The following is a 14,816-nucleotide window of genomic DNA, read 5'->3' on the forward strand; positions in this document are numbered from 1 at the left end:
TAGATCTTTCTTTTCTGCTGTTGCAAAAGTGCAAATAAAGCACTGTGGATATCCCATTGTCATCCTTTGTTCTTGCCACATAATTGAATCTTGTATATCATACAATTTCTTAGTAATATTTTCTACTTCAGAGTTCCTAATTGGTTATTGGTAGTAACCTGCTTACACTTACCATATGCTTCTCAATTGTTCTCTATGTGAAACTCACTTTTATTTGGAACAGTCATTCAAATGAATCTCATAATGTAATTTTACTTCTTTGCAAGTGAAGCTAAATCAATGAAGACACTGGGATTTTTAGCCTTCTCTCTTCCTAGGAAAAGAGAGCTATTGCATGTTGAGAATTGAAAATGGGAATTTCCACTTCAGTAACAATTATAAATCACTTAGTGAAATATACAAGGGAGATTCAGAGGGATCTTAAAAAAGGTCAGAGACTGATGATTATTGTAGCATTATGAACTAACCTAATGGATTACGCTATATGGGAAATTTCCTATAAAACTCATAGGAGCTTTAGCCTTTTTTGTCTTTTGTATTTGCCTTTTTGCTTGTGCTTTTCGAGAGACTATAGAATAAAGCGACTGGACTATGCCTACCCAGAAAAAAATTCTGGAACAATTGTGAATCAACTCCACTCTCTGTTTCGCTTTTTCTTTTATTACAGCATGGCACTAATCTGCACTGTTTACTGCTAAATGTTTGCTCTTTAAATATTCTTCCTGGTGGTTTGTATTTCTAGGCTGTTTTTTCCTAGATAAAAATAAGACAATTCTAAATGTTTTCTGAATGTGTTTGCTATATAGAATGTGGAAAAGAGGAAAAGTAAATAGATAATTTACTATTTAACATAACCATCTGAGAAGTCTCATTTCCAGGTTAGCAACATAACCTGGGAGATGAGAGGTTTTTTGTGATTTTTGTTATTTATATTTTAAAAATTAATGTTGCAGAGAAAAGAAATAATATGGAAAAGAGAAACATTTACAATAGAAATTTATTAAAATACCATGAACTAATCACTTTATCTTTAGTAGATAGAATACAGGTAAAAAGGGGTCTTTGGATATCTTTGTATTCTCCAAAGTGAGAGAAGGGAAGATGAGCAGGCACAAAGAAATTCATCACTGGGGAGAAATACTTTCACTTACTTCCTGAAGGTGGAAAGGGAGGGCATCATGGCCAAACCGATCTTTATACTGTGACCTATTAGCAACAAATTGGTTTCTCATTCATGATATTCTTCCCCTTTCTTCTGCTGTGAGAATTTAAACATTTGTTTTTTTTTAATTTAAATCAATATTTTAAAAAATGAATTTTCAAAGGCAGAGACAAGATGACAGACACAAGCCAGTAACTTGCATGAGTTCTCCCCATTTTCCCTCAGGAACAACATTAAATCAGTCCTCTGAAAGAATTCTGGAGTGACAGAATCCACAAAAAGATAGAGTGAAACAATTATCTAGACCAAGATAACTTAGAAATACTTCCAAAAAAAGATCTGTCTCACTTGGGTAAAAGGGGAGCTCAGGTAATTACAGACAGTGTCTAGGCAAGCCAGCAAGAGGCTCTTAGCCACAACACAGACCAAAACCAAGAACCTAAGATCCAGGCTCAGCAGGTCAGTGGTATAGCAGGCCAGCTCTGAGGCCTCCAGCCCCAGCACAGCAGGCAAACTGTCAGCCCTGGATCCTAGGGCACAACAGGTGCAACTAGGTCTGGCTACCCCAGTGCAGTGGGCAAGCTTCCAGTCCCAAATACTTTGGCAGAGAAAGCCAGTGACCACACCTCTGGCTCCCCAATGCAGGAAGCTTGGGACAGTTTCCACTGTATCACAGGAAAGGAGTTCAAATATTAAAAAATAAGCAAAAACCAAAAAAGAGTACTGACTGTATGGTGACAGGGAAGATCAAAACACAAACCTGGAAGAAGACAGCAATGTCAAATTGCCTACATGAGAACCCTAAAAGTGGAATAGAAATTAGTCTTTAGACCTCAAAAATCTTCTTGGAACAACTCAAAAAGGATTTTAAAAATCAAATAAGAGAAGTAGAATAAAAGTTGGGAAAAGAAATGAGTAATTGTTTCAACAATCCAGCTAGCAGCTGTTGTGGAGGGTGTAAGACCAACCCAAGCCCAACAACAAGAATGCTACCAGCATGCTACAAAAGCACAGGTTCTTTTGATCTACTTCACTAAGGAAAGCAAGGTTAAGGGTTGACAAGCTTACTTTAATTCAGCATACAAATATCATTCACTTAGTTCAGGGGGAAAGACCAGCACCCTGAACTTCGGGACAAAATACAAACAAAGTACAAACATCAACAGACAGACCTTGTCTGATTCAAATCCCAATACATAGTTACCAGAGTTTAACAAAGTTTCAACATCCAGGTTTATGAGCTGGAGGGCTTCTTAGCTACAGCTGCCCTGGAGTCTCCAAATACCACCAAGAGTGAGAGCTCTGTGCAAATGGCTCTGTCTTCTCTTCTTATAGGGTTTCAGACATTATCAAACATCATCTGAATGACCAGACTTAGGCTGCTATGACTGGCTATTGAGTTAGCACCACCCTTTGGTACCCTGGGAGCTTCACACCCACATAGGCTTATCACCTAATAGGGGTTTGGGCCTGGGGTTTAGCACCTAGTAAGACTCAAGACAGGCATGGCTCTGGAGTTAGCACCTCCCCTTAGTTAGCCCCACCTTGGGCCTCACCTTAGTTACCAATCCACACCCACATAGGTTTTACACCTAATAGGGGTTTGGGCCTGGGGCTTAGCACCTAGTAAGGCTCAGTGAAATACACTGAATTACTCAAAGGAAACAAAAGCCAACTAAGTGAAAAGAGCCCATTTTGCTTACCAATGGAAGAAAATTATGGAAAAAAGAGTCAATAGCTTGGAAAAGGAAGCACAAAAATTGACAGAAGAAAACAACTCCTTAAAATAATAGAATTGGCCAAATGGAAAAGGAGGTACAAAAGGTAATTGAGAAAATAATTCCTTAAAAATTATGATTGAGCAAGTAGAAACTAATGAGTATGAGATATCAAGAATCATCTAAACAAAATAAAACAAATAAAATAAAAATAGAAGAAAATGTAAATTACCTCATTGGAAAAACAACATACCTGGAAAATAGTTCCAGGAGAGATAATTTAATAATTGAAATAATTGAAAATTAATAAAACTAATAATTGAAAGCCATTAAAAAGAGCCTGTAGAGCATATTTCAAGAAATTATCAAGGACAACTACCCTTATATCCTAGAACGAGAGGGTAAAATATTCATTGACAGAAACTGCTGTGGGGGTGGAGCCAAGATGGATGTGTGAAAGCAGGGGCCTACTGGAGCTCTCTTGCAAATTCTGTCTGATACCTCCAAAATAGTGAATCTGAGCAGATTTGAGACAGAGAAGTCTCTAGGATACTGAGTGTGGCAGATTTCCAAGCCAGGAGGGTCTGCAGGTTCTACAGGATGGATGTGTGGGCTGGAAGAGCACCAGGCATGTGGAAATAACCATATTGGAGCAGGAGCAGAAACAGACCCAGGACAGAATTGCCAGCTATGGTGGTGATCCCCAGGCCTCTCAGCCCAGGACGAGAGTCTGTAGGAGCTACAGGAGACAGCAGTGCAGAGCCTGTGGCCACAGCAGTAGCTACTCCTGAGGTTTTTAGCCTACAATCTAAAGGTTGGAAACTCACCTTCTTGAACTTCCAGGAGTTATAATGGCCAGGTAAAATGGATCTCATCCCTCTCTTCCTCACCCAGAGAATATTGCCCTGGGAGAAACCCTGAAATAGAGGAGCCAGAAGTAGGGCTTCAGAAGCCTTTTACCTCAGGAGGCTGTGGAGACAGGCCCCTCTTGTGGTGGCAGAAGGAGACTAGTGCAGGAAGAGAGGTGTCCCCGCAGTCCCCACCTCAGCAGACCAGCAGGAGTTCCTGAAACCCAGTGGGGTAGAAATCACAAGCACCAATACCAGGATCCCAGGCATGCCTTTGCACAGCCAGGGAAAGTGGCAGATACCAGTGAAGACAAATGCTGAGACTGCCCATGCTGTAGCACAGCCCTAGGGGAAGAGGAGACTTCCAGTAGCCAGAACACACCTCCCCCACACCTCACACGAAGAGCTTCAGTGTAACCCAGGGGAACTAAAAAAGACAGCCACATGGCCTCAACCTTGGCACACCAGCCAGCTTTAGCTCAGCACCAGATGAGTGGCAGCATTATATAGCCTCTAGCTGACAAAACCAGAGGCCACAGCACACAAAGCCAGTAACCAAGCCCCCAGTTCCCAGCACAAGAAGCTTGGGACAGAGCCTCCTGGGCCCCAGAAGAAGAGATCCAATTTAAAATCCAAGAAAAAGACAACCACCATGAAGAAAAAAATCCAGAAAAACAAGGACTATTGATTCTTATTATGAAGACAGGGAAGATCAAAATACCAATTCAGAAGAGGAAAGCATTGACCCTATACCCACATCTGAAACCTCAAAAGGGAATGTGAACTGGGCTCAAGCCCAAAAAGCATTCCTAAGAGAGCTCAAGGAGGATTTTAAAAACCGAATTGGAGAGGTAAAAGAAAAAAAAAATGGAAAAAAAATCACTGATGAGAACAAAACTTTAAAAAGCAAAATTGGTGAAGTAGCTAAGGAGATAGAGATTCTAATTGGAGAAAATAACTCCTTGAAAAGTAAAATTAACCAAATTGAAAAGGTGGTACAGAAGCTAAAGAAAACAATTTGTTAAAGATTAGAATTGGGCAAGTAGAAGCTAATGACTCTATGAGGTATCAATAATCAATGAAACAAAATCTAAGGAATGCAAAAAACAGAAGAAACATGAAATATCTGATTGGAAAAACAATTGACCTGTAAAATAGATCCAGGAGAGACTATCTAAGAATTATTTGTCTACCGGAAAGCCATAATGAAAAAAAGAAGAGCACTGACAGTATCTTCCAAGAAATCATCAAAAATAACTGCTCCAATGTCCTAGAACCAGACAGTAAAATAGTCACTGAAAGAATCCACCAATCACCCCCTGAAAGAGATCCCAAAATGAAAACTCCAAGGAATATTGTAGCCAAATTGCAGAATTATTGGGTCAAGGAGAAAATACTGCAAGCAGTCGTAAAGAAGTAATTCAAATATCTCATAGCTACATTCAGGATCACTCCAGATCTTGCAACTTCTAATCTAAAAGACAGGAGTAATTGGAATATGATATTCGGAAAGGCAAAGGAGCTTGGACTATAAACAAGGATCAACTACCCAGAAAAACTGAGCATAATTTTTCAGGCAAGGAGATGGACATTCAATGAAATAAGGGAATTCCAGATCTTCCTGATGAAAAGGCCAGAGTTGAATGGGAAATTTGATCCTCAAATACAAAACTCAAGAAAAGACATAAAAAAGGTAAACAGGGAAAAAAAAAACCCTTGTTATTCAATAAGGGCAAATTGTTTACATCCTTATATATGATTATATTATTTTATATATGTTTTATATATATGCATATTTATATACATATTTATGTCAATTTTGAGAATAGTACAGTTATGACAATTGAAAGGGATATACATAGACTGAGGGTGTCAGCATAAAATAACTGATATAATGATGAAAATATAATTAAGGGGTATAAAGGGATGTTTCTGGCAGAAGAGGTAAGGAGGTGGTAGAAAAGGGTAAATCACTTCACATGAAGAGGCACAAACACTTATTATAGTAGAAGGAAAGAAGGGAGAGAGAAGAGCAGTACTCAAGCTTACTCTCATCTGATTTGGTTCAAGGAGGGATTAACATGTTCTGATAAGTATAGAAATCAAACTTCTCCTACAGGCAGTAGGAGGGGAAGGGGAAAGAAAAAAGGGGGTGGTCAGAAGGGAGGGAAAAAATAGCAAGGGGGAAAGGGTAAGATAAGGGAAGAAACTCAATATTGAGGGTAAACTTAGGAAGGTGGCAGTGCAAAGCAAATCTCTTTCGAAGAGTGGAGGGGAGAAATAAAAGCATAAACAGTGGGAGAGGGAAATAGGATGGAGAAAAAGAAATAGACAGTAATCATAACTGTGAATGGGATGAATTATCCCATAAAAAAAGTGGCAGATAGCAGAATGGATTAAAAGTGACAATCCTACAATATGCTGTTTACGAGAAACACATTTGAAACAGAGAGACACAAACAGGGTAAAGGTAAAAGGTTGGAGTAGAATATATTATGCTGCAGCTGAAGTAAAAAACAGGGTTAGCAATGCTAATCTCAGACAAAGCAAAAGCAAAGATAGATCTAATTAAAAGAGATGAGGAAGGAAACTGTATCCTGCTAAAAAGTACAATAGAAAATGAAATAATATCATTAATAAACATATATGAACCAAGTGGTATAGCATACAAATTCTTAGAGGAGAAATTAAGGGATTTACCGGAAGAAGTAAACAGCAAAACCATACTAGTGGGAGACCTCAATCTCCCCCTCTCTGAACTTGATAAATCTAACCTCAAAATAAACAAGAAAGAAGTAAAGGAGGTGAATAGAATTTTAGAAAAGGTAGATATGATAGATCTCTGGAGAAAACTGAATGGAGAAAGAAAAGAATATACTTTTTTCTGAGCAGTATATGGCACATACACAAAAATGACCAAGTACTAGGGAATAAAAACCTCACAATCCAGTGCAGAAAGGCAGAAATAGTCAATGCATCCTTTTGAGATTATGATGCAATAAAAATTATTTGTAATAAAGGAACATGGAAAGATAGACTAAAAATTAATTGGAAATTAGATAATCTAATCCTAAAGAATGAGTGAGTCAAAGAACAAATCATAGAAACAATGAATAACTTCATTCAAGAGAATTATAATAACGAGACAACTTGCCAAACTTTGTGGGATGCAGTGAAAGCAGTTCTTAGGGGAAGTTTAATATCTCTAAATGCTTACATGAATAAAATAGAGAAAAAGGAGATCAATTAATTGGGTATGCCACTGAAAAAGGTAGGGAAAAAAACGAGTTGAAAATCCCCAATTAAATACCAAATGAGAAATACCGAAAACCAAAGGAGAGATTAATAGCACTGAAATCAAGAAAACTATTGAACTAACAAATAAAACTAAGAGCTAGTTTTATGAAAAAATAAACACAATAAAATTGATAAATCTTTGGTCACTTCGATTAAAAAAAGAAAGATGAAAACTAAATTACTAGTATCAAAAATGAAAAGGGCAAATTCACCTCCAAAGAAGAGGAAAATAAAACGATAATTAGGAATTATTTTGCCCAGTTGCCTGCCCATAAACTTGACAATCTTAGGGGAATAGATGAATATTTACAAAAATATAATTTGCCCAGGTTAACAGAAGAGGAAATAAAATACCTAAATAACCCCATCTCGGAAAAACAAATTGAGCAAGCCATGAATGAACTCCCTACGAAAAAATCTCCAAGGCCAGATGGATTTACATGTGAATTCTGTCAAACATTTAAAGAACAATTAATTTCCATGCTTTATAGACTACTTGGGAAAATAGGTGGACTCCTACCAAATTCTTTTTATTACACAAATATGGTACTATTACCTCAACGAGGAAGAGTCAAAACAGAGAAAGAAAATTATAGACCAATTTCCCTAATGGATATTGATGCAAAAATTTTAAATGAAATATTAGTAAAAAGATTGCACCAACTTGTCACTAGAATAATACACTATGACCAGGTAGGATTTATTCTAGGAGTGCCAAGATGGTTCAATATTAGGATAACTATCAGCATAATTGATCATATCACCAACAAAACTAGCAGAAACATTTCAATTATCTCAATAGATGCAGAAAAAGCTTTTGATAAAATATAACACCCATTCCTATTAAAAACACTTGAAAGCATAGGAATAAATGTAGTCTTCCTGAAAATCATAAGTAGCATCTACCTAAAACCATCAGGAAGAATTATATGTAATGTTGATAAGCTAGATACATTTCCAATAAGATCGGGGGTGAAAACAAGGATGTCCATTATTATCCCTGTTATTCAATTTGGTACTAGAAATGTTAGCTTTAGAAATAAGAGAAGAAAAAGAATTTGAATGAATTAGAATAGGCAAAGAAGAAACTAAGTTATCACTCTTTGCAGATGATATGATGATTTACTTAGAGAATCCTAGAGAATCAAGTAAAAAACTACTTGAAATAATAAATAAGTGGGGCAGCTAGGTGGTGCAGTGAGTAGAGCACTGCTCCTGGAGTCAGGAGGACCTGAGTTCAAATCTGGCCTCAGACACTTGGCAAACTTTACTAGCTTTGTGACCTTGGGCAAGTCACTTAACCCAACTGCCCTGCCTTCCCCCCTCAAAAAAAAGTAGTAAATTACTTTAGCAAAGTCGCAGAATATAAAATAAACCCACATAAGTCCTTGGCGTTGCTATATATTACTAAAAAAGCCCAACAGCAAGAGATAGAAAGAGAAACTCCATTGAAAGTTACTGTAGACACTATAAAATATTCAGGAGTCTACCTGTCAAGACAAGTCCAGGACCTATATGAAAACACAATCACAAATCACTTTTCACACCAATAAAGTCAGGTCTAAATAAATGGGAAAACATCAGTTGCTCATGGTTAGGCCAAGCTAATATAATAAAACTGACAATTTTACGAAAATTAATTTACTTATTCAGTGACATGCAAATCAAGCTACCAAAAAATTCTTTTACAGAGCTCGATAATAATAAAATTCATCTGGAAGAAAAAAAGGTCCAGAATATCAAGAGAATTAATGAAAAGAAATGCTAGCTAAGGTGTCCTAGCCATACCAGATATTAAACTGTATTATAAATCAGCAGTCACCAAAACTACTTGGTACTGGCTAAGAAATAGACTGGTGGGTCAGTGGAATAGGTTAGGTACACAAGACACAGTAGTCAACTACTGTAGCAATCTACTCCTTGATAAACCCAAAGAGTTCAGCTTCTGCATTAAGAATTCACTTTTACCCAAAAACTGCTAGGAAAACTAGAAAATAGTATGACAGAAACTGGGCATAGACCGATATTTTACACCATATACCAAAATAAAGTCAAAATGGGTTCATGATTTAGGAATAAAGGCTGATACTATAAGAAATTTGAGAGAGCAAGGAACAGTTTACCTGTCAGATTTATGGAAAAGAGAAGAATTCATGACCAAACAAGAGACAGAGAGCATTACAAAATGCAAAATGGGTAATTTTGATTATGTTAAATTGAAAAGTTTTTGCAGGAACAAAGCTTATGCAATAAAGATTAGGAGAGAAGCAGAAAATTGGCAAAGAATCTTTATAACCAGTGTCTCTGATAAAGGCCTTATATCTAAAATATACAGGGAGCCGAGTCAAATTTATAGGAATACAAGTCATTCTCCAATTGTGAACCGGTCAAAGGATAGTCTTCAGAGGAAGAAATTAAAGATATCTATAGTCATATGAAAAAAAATGCTGTAAATCACTATTTGTTAGAGAAATGCAAATCAAAACAACTCTTAGGTACCATATCTCTCCTGTGAGATTGACTAACATGGCAAAACAGGAAAATCATAAATGCTGGAGAGGATGTGGTAAAATTGTAACATTGTTACATTGTTGTTGGAGTTGAGAACTGATCCAGTAATTCTGGAGAGCAATTTGGAACCATGCCCAAAGGAACTTTGCATACCCTTTGACCCATCAATACCACTTTTAGGACTGTATCCCAGAGAGATCACACAAGCGAGAAATGGACCAGTATGTACAAAAATATTTATAGCAGCCCTTTTTGTGGGAGGTCAAGGGGATACCCATCAATTGGGGAATGGCTAAATAAATTGTGGTATATGAATGTAATGGAATACTATTGTCCTATAAGAAATGAGGAACAGCTGGATTTCATTATAACCTGGAAAGACATATATGAACTGATGCTGAGTGAGGGGAGCAGAACCAGGAAAACATTATACATGATTGCAGACACATGGTATCACTAAGGACTAGCTTTGATAGACTTGGCTCTTCTCATCAATGCAAAGTTCAAAGACAGCTACAAAAGTCTCATGATGGAAAAAACTATGCACATCCAGAGAAAGAATTACAGAGTCTGAATGCTGATTGAGGCAAACTATTTGCTCTCTTTTTTTGATTTTGTTCCTTATTTCTCATGATTCATTCTATTTATTATAATTCTTCTTTACAACTTGACTATTATGTCAATAAGTTTAATGTAAAGGTATATGTAGAACCTATATCAGATTACATGCTGTCTTGGGGTGGGAGAGGAGAGGGCAGGGTGGTAGAGAAAATTTGGAACTCAAAAACTTGTGGAATTGAGTGTTATAAACTAAAAATAAAAAAAAAAAAACAAATTAAGAAAAAGAAAGAAGCCACTGATCACCTCCTGAAAGAAATCCCAAAGTAAAAACTCCAAGCAATATTGTAGCCAAATTCCAGAACAATCATGTTGAGGAGAAAATATTGCAAGCCACAAGAAAGAAACAACTCAAATATCAAAGAACCACAGTCAGGATTATACAGCATTTAGCAGCTTCTACATTCAAGGATCAGAGAGCTTAGAATATGATACTGTAGGAGGCAAAGAAGCTTAGATTACAAATGAGAATCAACTACCCAGCAAAACCAAGAATAATCTTCCTGGGGAAAGGATGGATGGTCACACAAAAAGGGGACTTTCAGAGTTTCCTGATGAAAAGATCAGAGCTGAATAGAAAATTTGATACTCAAATAAGAGAAGCATAAAAAGGTAAACAGGAAAGAAAAAAAATAACGTGGTATTCAATAAGGTTAAACTGTTTATATCCCTATGTGGAAAGGCGATACTTATAACTCTTAAGAACTGTGTCTTTATTAAGGCAATTAGAAAGATAATACTTAGACAGAGGGAGTAGGTATAAGTTGACTTTTATGTGATGATTAAAAAAATAAAGGGTAAAAAAGTATTGTACTGGTAGAATAGGAAAGGGGCAGACAGAATGGGGTAAATTATATCACATGAATGGGCATGAAAGATCTATTACAGTAGAGAGAAAGGAAAGAGGTGGTGAACATTGTTTAAAAGTTACTTTCATTGGATTTGTCTCAAAGAGGGAATAACATGTAAACTCAGTTGGGTGAAAAAAATCTATCTTACCCTATAGGGAAGTAGGAGGGGAGGGAGAAAAGAAGGGGTGAGGCTGATAGAAAGTATGGAAGATTGAGGGAGGTAGTGATCAAATACAAAATACTGGTGAAGAGGGACAGAGTGAAAGGAGAGAGAGAAAAGTATAAACAAGAGAAAATAGAATGGAGGGAAACACACAATTAGTAACCATAGCTATGTATATTAATTGGATGAACTCTCCCATAAAATTGAAGCAGATAGCAGAGCGGATTAAAAACCAGAATCCTACAATATGTTGTTTATAAGAAACACATTTGAAGCAGAGAGATAAACACAGACTAAAGGTAAAAGGCTGAAGCAGAATATGTTATGTTTCAGCTGAAATAAAAATAAACCAAAAAAAAAAAAAACAAATAACAAACAAGGATAGCAATCCCGATTTCAGACAAAGTAAAAGCAAAACTAGATCTAATTTAAAGTGATAAGGAAGGAAACTACATCTTGCTAAAAGGTACCATAAAAATGAAGTAATATCAATGCTAAACACATATGCATCAAGTGCTGTAGCATTCAATTTCTTAGAGAACTTAAGTGAGATACAAGAAGAAATAGACAGTCCAGCTATACTATTGAGGGACCTCTACCTCCTCCACTGAGAACTAGGTAATACAAACCACAAAAAACAAGCAAGAAGTTAAGGAGGTGAATAGAATTTTAGAAAACTTAAGTATGATAGACCTCTGGAGAAAATTAAATGAGGATAGAAAGGAATAGACTTTTTTTCTTAGTGATACATAACCTACACAAAAATTGATCACATTTTAGGGCATAAAAACCTCACAATCAAGTGGAAAAAGGCAGAAATATTAAATGCATCCTTTTAAGATCATGATGAAATAAAAATCATGTGTAATGAAGGGCCAAGGAAAGATGAGATAAAGACTAGTTGGAAACTAAATAATCTAATCCTAAAGAATGGCAGAATCAAACAATAAATCATAGAAACAATGAACAGTTTCATCTAAGAGAATGACAATCACGAGACAATATACCAAAATTTATGGGATGCAGCCAAAGCAGTACTTAAGGCTAATTTCATGTCTTTAAATGCTCACATGAATACAGTAGAGAAAGAGCAGATCAATGAATTGGGCATGCAATTTTATAAAGCAAGAAAAAAATCCCCAAATAAACACCAAATTGGAAATTCTGAGACTCAACAAAGAGATTAATTAAATTGAATGTAAGGACATTATTGAACTGATAAATACAACTAAAAGCCGGTTTAAAAACAATAAAATAAATAAACCTTTGGTTAATTTAATTTTAAAAGAAAGAAAACCAAATTATAAATATTCACAATGAAAAGGGTGAATTCATCAGCAATGAAGAGGAAATTAAAGCAAAATATAGGTGCTATTTTGCCCAACTCTATGCCAGTAAAACTGACAATTTAAGTGAAATAGATAAATATTTACAAAAATATAAATGCTCAGATTAACAGAAATGGAAATAAAATAACCCCATTTTAGAAAAGGAAAGTAAAGAAGCCATCCATGAACTCCCCAAGGAAAAAAAAAAGTTTCCAGGCTCAGATGGATGTTCAAGTGAATTCTACCAAACATTTAAAGAGCAGTTAATCCCAATACCATATAAAGTATTTGGGGAAATAGGTGAAAAAGGAGTCCTATCAAATTTCTTTTATGACACAAAAATGGTCGTGATAGCTAAACCAGGAAAAGCCAAAATAGAAAAAAAAATATAGATCAATTTCCCTAATGAATATTGACGAAACATTTTAAATAAAATATTAGCAAAGAGATTAAAGCAATTTACCACCAGCTTGGTAACACCATGACCAGATTGGATTTTGCCAGGAATACTGGGCTAGTTCAGTATTAGGAAAACTATTAGCATAATTGACCACATCAGCAATAAAACTAACAGAAACCATATGATTATCTCAATAGATGCAGAAAAAAGCTTTTGAGAAAATATAGAAACCATTCCTATTAAAAACACTGGAAAGCATAGGAATAAATGGAGTTTTCCTTTAAATGATAAGTAGTATTTAGCTAAAACCACCAACAAGCATTATGTGTAATGGGGATAAATGAATAGCTTTCCCAATCAGATCAGAGGTGAAACAAGGATTCCCATTGTCACTTCTATTATTCAATATTGTACCAGAAATTTTAGCTTCAGCAATAAGAAAAGAAAAAGAAATTGAAAGAACTAGAACAGACAATTAGGAGATACACCTATCATTCTTTGTATATGATATGATGATACACTTAGAGAATCAAGTAAAAAAACTCCTTAATTAACATTTTAGCAAAATTTCAAGATATAAAATAAATCCACATTATCAAAATTTCTATGTTACCAACAAAGCTTAGCAAGAAGAAATATAAAGAGAAATTCCTTTTAAAATAACTGTAGACAATATAAGATATTTCAAAGTCTATTTGCCAAAACTGACTCAGAAACTATATGAACACAATTACAAAACACTTTTCACACAAATAAAGTCAGATCTAAATAATTGGAAAAATATCAATTGGTTGTGGGTAGGCTGAGCTAAAATAATTAAAATGACAAGTCTACCTGTTAATTTACTTATTCAATACCATGCCAATAAAACTACCAAGCATATTTATAAAGCTAGAAAAAAAAATTACAAGATTCCTCTGGAATAATAAAATGTCAAGATATTAAGTAAATTAATGGCGGGAAATGCAAAGGAAGGTGGCCTGGCCATACCAGATTTAAAACTATATTATAAAGTAGCACTCATCAAAACTATTTGGTACTGGCTAAGAAATGGAGTGGTAGATCAGTGGAATAGATAAGGCACACAAGGCAGAGTAGTTCGTAACTAAAATAATCTAATGTTTGATAGATTCAAAGACTCCAGTTTCTGGAATAAGAACATATTATTTGATAAAATCTTCTGGGAAAACTGGAAAATAGTATGATATAAACTAGATATAAACCAGCATCTCACACCATATGCCAAAAGAAATTCAAAAAGGGTACATGATTTAAACATAAAGGATGATTCCATAAAGAAATTAGGAGGACAAGGAATAGTTTACTTGTCATATCTATTGATAAAGGAAAAATTTAATGATCACACAAGAAATAGAGGACATAAAATGCAAATTGTATAATTTTGATTACATTAAATTAAACAAAGTTTTTGCACAAAGCCAATGCAACCAAGATTAGAAGGAAAGGAGAAACATGAGAAACAATTTTTATAGCAAGTCTTAAGGCCTCATTTCTCAAATATATAGAGAACTGAGTGAAATTCATAAGAACACACGTCATTCCCCACTTAATAAATGGTCAAAGGATACAAAGAGTCAGTTTTTAGATGAAGAAATCAAAGATGTCCATAGGCATATAAAAATACTTCAAGCCACTATTGATTAGAGAAAAACAAATTTAAACAAATCTGAGGTACCACCTAACATCTATCATACTGACAGAAAAGAAAAATGATAAATATTGGAGATAAGGGAAAATTGGGACACTAGTACATTTTTGGTGGAATTGTAAACTGATCAAATCATTCTAGGAGCAATTTTGAACTAGGCCTAAAGGGCAATCAAATTGTGCATACCCTTGGATCCCACAATAGCACTACTAGTTCTGTATCCCAAAGAGACCATAAAAATGGGAAATGGA

General features: G+C 35.4%; 1 pseudogene; it reads left to right on the plus strand.

Moving 5' to 3' along the window:
* The first annotated feature begins 3,570 nt into the window (after window positions 1–3,570).
* LOC118835793 overlaps window positions 3,571–14,816 on the plus strand; it is a 157,236-nt pseudogene continuing 145,990 nt past the window's right edge.

The sequence above is a fragment of the Trichosurus vulpecula genome, chromosome 1, assembly GCF_011100635.1.
Source record: "Trichosurus vulpecula isolate mTriVul1 chromosome 1, mTriVul1.pri, whole genome shotgun sequence".
NCBI lineage: Eukaryota > Metazoa > Chordata > Mammalia > Diprotodontia > Phalangeridae > Trichosurus > Trichosurus vulpecula.